Below are 6,260 nucleotides of genomic sequence, written 5' to 3'. Positions count from 1 at the left end.
CTGGAGCCCAAGACGTGTCAGGAAGGCCGCAGGAGGAAACCACTGGCCCTGAGGACAACACTGCCCCAGCCCTGGCCCTTCGCGTGTGCACACGCAAGCACACGCACAGACACAGAGATATACAGGCACACACACACACTCACACACACACTCTGCAAACACGTCCCAACAATAACTCACTGTTCCCAGGTCTGGTCACTTCCAGGGAACCAGGCAGCCTGCCATCGCTGGGTTCTGAAGGGCCTCTGCTCTCTCCCCTTCCTTGTCGTCCTGGCTGGGAAAGGTTTGTTTCTCAAGGGCCCTGCAGGGGCAGGAGGAGGCGTGCCTCAGTGGAAACGGAGCCACAGAGCAAAGGTAGCAGGAACAGCAGCCGCTGCCATTGCCCAAGGTCAGGCCTCTTCCCTTCCTGAAAGGCTCAGGGCAAAGTCCTCCCTGGTCACGTGGTCACCTGGGACAGGGCAGGGGAGGCTGGGCGGAAAGGCCGGCAGACCTGAGCACCGAGCACCTGCGGCCGGCCGGAAGCCACCTCTCCAGCCTCTGCTGTTGTCCAGTTCCAGCCAGTTTTCCAGCTCTGATAAGGGTTTCACTTTGGCGTGACACATTTTCTTGGCTCTTTCCACAGAGCTGTTTGGATTCTTTGTTGCATTTGAGAAACTAAAAGCCAGGGAGAAGGAATGTTTCTATGGCATGAATTCATCCCTTCCACACAGAGGAGCTAGTTCGGCCGTGTCCGGACCCAAAGGTGACCCAGGTGGGCTGCTGCAGCGTCCAGGGTGGGCTTGGTGCCACTGGGGTGCCGGGGGAAGGTCTCTGTGGGGGCAGGAGGGTCCTGGTCCCCCAAGCTCTCCAGGAGGCTCCAGCTGCAGGATTTCCTGGCTAGGGGTAACAGCACCGTTCCTTTCAGATAGGGTTTTCAGACTCGGGGTGTGGCTGAGGCAGCCGGGTTGGGCCAGAGGCTGGCGACTGTGGACTCTTGTCCTGTGAATGACAGTCTGCAAAAGCAGGTGCACGGACCCAGTCGTCCGTGCATCCTCAGAATTCGCCGTGACGTCGGCACTGGCTGCGCCCCGCGGGGCCACTGTGTAGGATCTCATGCTGGGGGACACCGGCCCTGAGCTTCTGTGATGCCCCTCCGTGGCCCCTGCAGGGCCAGCAGCTCTCTTGTCGATGCCAACATTAGAGCGGTGTAGGGCAGAGTCCCAGCGGCTTTCGTTCTGGTTCTAGAGCCAGACTGAGGAAGCGTGCCCACGGGCCGAGGGGATACGGGGCTGATAGGCGGTGACCTGGACAAGGGAGACAGGGTTTGGAAAGGGATGGTCATTTCCAAGTTACTTTCCGCACAGGGCAGGGACAGAGCAGCAGGGAAATAACTAGGTGGGGCCCAGTGGTTGAGCCAGAGCCCACAGGACTGACTGTGGTTCAAATTCTGACCCTGGTGGCTTAGAAAACGTCTCTGGTGCATGTGTGTACATGTGTGTGCATGTGTGTGCTCCAAATCCCAGCAGGATGGGGACATGGAAAGCGAAGGTGTTATGATATGGCCATATTCTAGGGACCGTCTGGAATTCTGGGCACAGGGAGGGCACCACCAGCCCGGGCGACACCCCCCAGCAGGGGCGCTTTCCTGTGCACGCCCCCTCTGGCAATTAAAAAAGAAAAAGAAAAAAGAAGGAACAGGTTGGTAAACATCAGATTACTTCAAGTTACTTCCTGTAAGGATTTTAAAAAGGTGAGGCCCCCACAGCCTGGATGAAACCAGCACAGCACCCCCACAGCCCAAGCTGGGGGCCCACACTGGGGGACCCACACTGCTCACCGTGAGTCTGACAAATGCCCACACACTTCCAGTCTAACAGTGTCTGTGCTGCGCGTCGGGCACAGCCTGGCCGTCCTCTGCTCGGGGTCTCACAGCTGTCAGGGTGTCGCCAGGCCAGGTCCTCCTGGAGCTCGGGTCCTCCTCAGGTCCAGGCTGTTGCAGGACAGAGGTTCCCTGTCCCTGCCGACTGTCCCTGGGGGCGTCTCTCAACTCTCGGAGGCCACGTAGCCCCTCGCAGTCTCTCACCAAGGCAGCTTCTCGAGACCAGCAGACCCTGGATTCTAGACCCTCTTTAAAGGCCCCCTGCCCAGGGCGGCCCACCCACACATTCTCTTCTCTCAGCTCTACGGCTGCTGGTCAGAGCCCTGAATCACACCCGGAACCTCTCCCCTCTGGCATATGGTGTAGCCTACTCTCAGGAGTGGCCTCTTCACAGTCCCTGGGAGAGCCCTGTGTGCCAGGGGAATCCTGGGTCCTGTCCTAGAATTCTGCCAAGGCACAGGGAGGGTACCACCAGCGCAGGCGATGGCGTGGAAAGCTGCCATGGGCACCTGCAGTGGGTGGCAGGGCACCAGCTACCAGGCAGCGTGGCAGGGCCCAGGGCTCAGCTAACCCAGTGAGAGACCAGGCCGGATGTGTCCCCTCTGATCTCAGGGTGACCCTACATGAAGGCCCTCGGGTGGATCTCCTCCCTGAAACCTGTGGCTCTTCCCTGGTACCCCTGGCCAGCTGCCCCCACACACTTGTCTACTTGGCTCTACAGAGGGAGTGTGGACGGGAGGGCCCCAAGCCTTGCCTCACTCTGGGCCTCGGATTCGGAGTGGCCAGGCGCCCGAGCCTGCCCCGTGGGAGAGGAACCTGCGGCTCCGAGTATCATCGGAGATGCGCTCGCTGGGACTCGAGCTCCAGGCGGTCTCCACACAAATAAACTCCCAGCAGGTGGACCCTGACTTCCAGCCAGGCACACCAGGTGCGTGTGCACCGTCATCACGCTCGCGTGTGGTGGGAAACAGAGCATGTGCCCGTGCCCTTCTGTGACATCTGCCGGCTTCTCTCTGGGGTTGTAGGACTTGGCTGCCGTGGCACGGGTGGGTGAATGTCTGCTCCCCACTGTGAGCAGGCCACACACGCAGGCCTGTCCCCTCCCATACACGGCCCCTATGGAAGAGAGGCAGGAAAGAACTGCGGGCCGGAGGGCCCCGGGACAGCTGGCCTGAGCACCCACCCGCCTGAGGAATCTCTGAGCCCTCCCCTCCCCTGCCCCGGCCGGCTGATTCTGCTCGGCGTCCACAGTGACAGGCTGGGCGGCCCTGGCCCCTGGTAGCAGCCTTCTGCAACCACACCCTTCACGGAACTGAAGCAGAGCTCAGGGCTTGGAGCTGACACTCTCGCTGCACCCCAGGTGGGTGACCCCTTGTTCCTTAGGCTGTCAACGTGCCCACGTCACCTTCCTGGTGGAAGCACCCAGAGACCCCACTCTGGCCAGTGAAGATGGGCAGAAATCCCCTGGGGATCTGTGGGGGACGGCCTCCTCTTTCTCCTTGGGGCTTCCTTGCAGAGCTGTGGTTAAGGATAAAACTCTGTGATAGTTATCTGAGCCCCATCTCTTCCAGAATGTTCTTATCTGCAAAGGCCTTTGAGATAAGCAGGCAGGATCCTGTCTGCTTAGCCTGGAAACCTTCACCCTTGCTTATCGCAATGGAAAATTCCAGCAGGGATTTCTGACCTCCGAGTTAAATTCCTCAGCTCAACAATCAGATTGATTGCCCGCCAGGCTGGGCAGAGGGGAGAGAGCAAAGTAAATAAAGCCAGTCCTGCCCTGGCCAGGAACGGGCGGTCATCTGCAGAGTGGCTGAGGGCCCAGGCAGGACACCTGAGTCACCTGGCCAGGAGGAAGGTCCAGGAGGCCTCGCCAGGGAAGGCAAATGTGCTGGTACTGGCCAAGAAACCTGCTCAAAGCAACGGGGGAGGGCATGCAGAGTCCCGGGGGCAGCGTGAGCACATGCGGAGGTCTGGGGCACACGGGGGGCAGGAGCAATGGGGTGGGAGAGGGACCATCTCATAAAGACAGACTGGAAGCACGCAATGATAAAGTATCTGCCTTTTACTAAGCCAGCGTGTGCTGAGCAGAACTGGCCCTGCTGACACCTCCGTTTCAGCCCATGTTTCCCAGGACCGTGGGACCACATGCTCGTTTAAGCCACTTGGTTTGCAGTTGTCTCATTTATTTATTTAATAATTTGCTAGAGAGCATGTGTGCTCACTGGAGAGACAGAAAAAGAAAGAGGAGAGAGAGAAAGTTAGAAAGCACCCCAAGGGGAGACGGCCACGCTGCAATCCCTCCTCCATTCTCTTCTCAGGCTTTTGGGCTTTGGGGCACGTGTGTGTAGTGCCCAGCTTGTTTTTCAAGTCGCCAGGCCTGGGACTTGAACAGTGCAGTGGCCATGTTGGATCCAGCACCTTAACCATCACGCCATCAGTTGGGCCTGTGGCCATTTCTGACAGCCACCCCAGGAAACTAGCCCAGACTCAGCTAAGCCGGCCCTTTTGAAGGTCACCAGCCCCTCCACGCGTAACATCGGCCCAAGCCCTGGTCCAAGCGCAGGCTCTGAGTGACAACAGGGTCCGGTGCCTCTGCTGCCAGCCCGCCCCAGGCTCTCAGACAGCGGCCTCCAGAGGGCGGCGCTGTGCACTGGGTTTAGCTGCAGAGGGAGGTCACCATGGGAGCGTGCAGGGCTCTGTACCAGGCCTTTCATTCCGACGACTAACCAGGCTGATCTGATTCTCTGGCTGAGCCTTGGACCACAGAGCAGAAACCAACAGGCAAAGAGAAAGGGCAGCAGGGCCGTGACGCGGGGGCACTCTGGGACAATTCGGTACCCAGGACTGCATCACTTGGTCGAGCTCCGTGAGACCCAGTACTGGACCAGAATCCCCGACAGGAGGACCCCCACCACTCCTCACAGCTGAGGTGACTACCTGGAGGCCTCATACCTGCGGCTGAGCAGGTGGCAGGGGCTGCCCCATGACTGAGGGCGTCCCAGGGACCGGCAATGGGGTCTCCTAGAGATCACCTCCCAGCCAACCCCCAGGTGGGGCAGGTCTGGAGTAGCCCTTGGGGTGGTGGAGCTCCCCATCTCCCTGCAGCTGGGCCCCAGCACCTGCTCCTGGCAGAGGCCAGTGCAGGGCCACCTGACTTCTGCCCTGCACCACCCCACCATTCTCCAGGGAGGAACGCAGGTTTGGCAAGCCAGAGAGGTTCAAGGCTTGGCCTCGGCAGTTAGTTAGCATGGCTTGGAGCCCGCTCTGCCCCCAGCAGGCTGTGAGGTGTGGGGCAGGTCACACCCTCCCGGAGCCTCGGTCCCCCTTCTGTAAAAGCCAGATAAAGCAGAGCTGTGGTAAAGATAAGAAGACCATGTGTGCATGGGGTCAGCGTAGAGCCAGCCGGTGGCCACTCCCACAGCGTGTTGGAGAATGTTTTTTGGGTTGCAAGTTACCACACCAGCTCAAGCTCACTGGAGTGGAAGAGGTTTGATTGCACACCCGCTGGGGCTGACCATGGCAGTCAGGGGCGCCAGGCCAGGACCAGCAAGAGAAGGGCTGTCACCCTGGGGATTTTCTCTGCATCTCTGGTTTCCCACAGCTCAGGTATAGACAAGAGACCTCGCAGCTGCCAGTCCCTCCACCCCCGCCCCAGGTTCACCCACGGCTACCCACAGCCTGGGAGCTTGGGGAGGAGGTGGGGAAGGGAGGCGTGGGGACAAGCATGGCAGGCGAGCTGAGCAGAGAGCAGTCCTGAGCGGCAGACACCTGTGGTGGCTGTCACTCTAACAGCAGTGGCTTCGCCCTCATGTGTGGCCCGCGAACTCCACGACAGCCAGCCAGCCTGGTCCTACCTCGTCTCAAGGCCTCAAGCAAACATTCCTGAAGTGCACTCTGATCTCGGGGAGGAAAGGTGCCGTTGGGAAAGCCAGAGCTCGATGGCACCCCTCTTGGTGACCAAGTCACACAGCTGTGGTCTGATACCAGCAGGACCCTGGCCAACGACATCTGCCCTGTGACCCCTGGGGTGGGCCCTGTGGGTTCTCTAAGAGGTCAGACGGGTTTGCAGGGGCCCTTCCTTGCACGGTCCTTGAAGACTCAGCACATCTGCATATGCAAGGCCTCCAGGAGCCTCACAGCTGCAGTACCCCCAAGTGTGCTGAGCCTAACAGCATCATCACCCCTGGGACCGGGTTCAGACTCCCCGGTGGGGATGCCCTGCACCACCCACACCAGCACCTCCTCTGGGCTCTCTGACAGCATGTCCCACCCTGAGACTCGAGGTGCCGGCCACTGGGTCCCGTTCCACCAGTAGGGTCTGTTCAAAGCTTCCTCCATGGCTGGGAACCAGCAGTTAGCGTAATGGCTATGTCGCTGGACTCCCACGTAGTCGACCGCGGTT

General features: G+C 60.0%; 1 protein-coding gene across 1 annotated transcript in view; it reads right to left on the bottom strand.

Moving 5' to 3' along the window:
- RAB17 (RAB17, member RAS oncogene family) overlaps nucleotides 1–1,068 on the bottom strand; it is an 11,335-nt gene extending 10,267 nt beyond the window's left edge. The window contains exon 1 of the mRNA XM_014589105.2: nucleotides 181–1,068. The gene's annotated coding sequence lies outside the window, so the exon portion shown is untranslated. The remainder of the gene's footprint in view (nucleotides 1–180) is intronic.
- Nucleotides 1,069–6,260: the final 5,192 nt, after the last annotated feature.

The sequence above is a fragment of the Tupaia chinensis genome, unplaced genomic scaffold, assembly GCF_000334495.1.
Source record: "Tupaia chinensis unplaced genomic scaffold, TupChi_1.0 Scaffold000332_1, whole genome shotgun sequence".
Classification (NCBI taxonomy): Eukaryota; Metazoa; Chordata; class Mammalia; order Scandentia; family Tupaiidae; genus Tupaia; species Tupaia belangeri.
The sequence above is the reverse complement of the archived record's forward strand: the minus strand, read 5'-3'. Positions and strand labels throughout refer to the sequence as shown.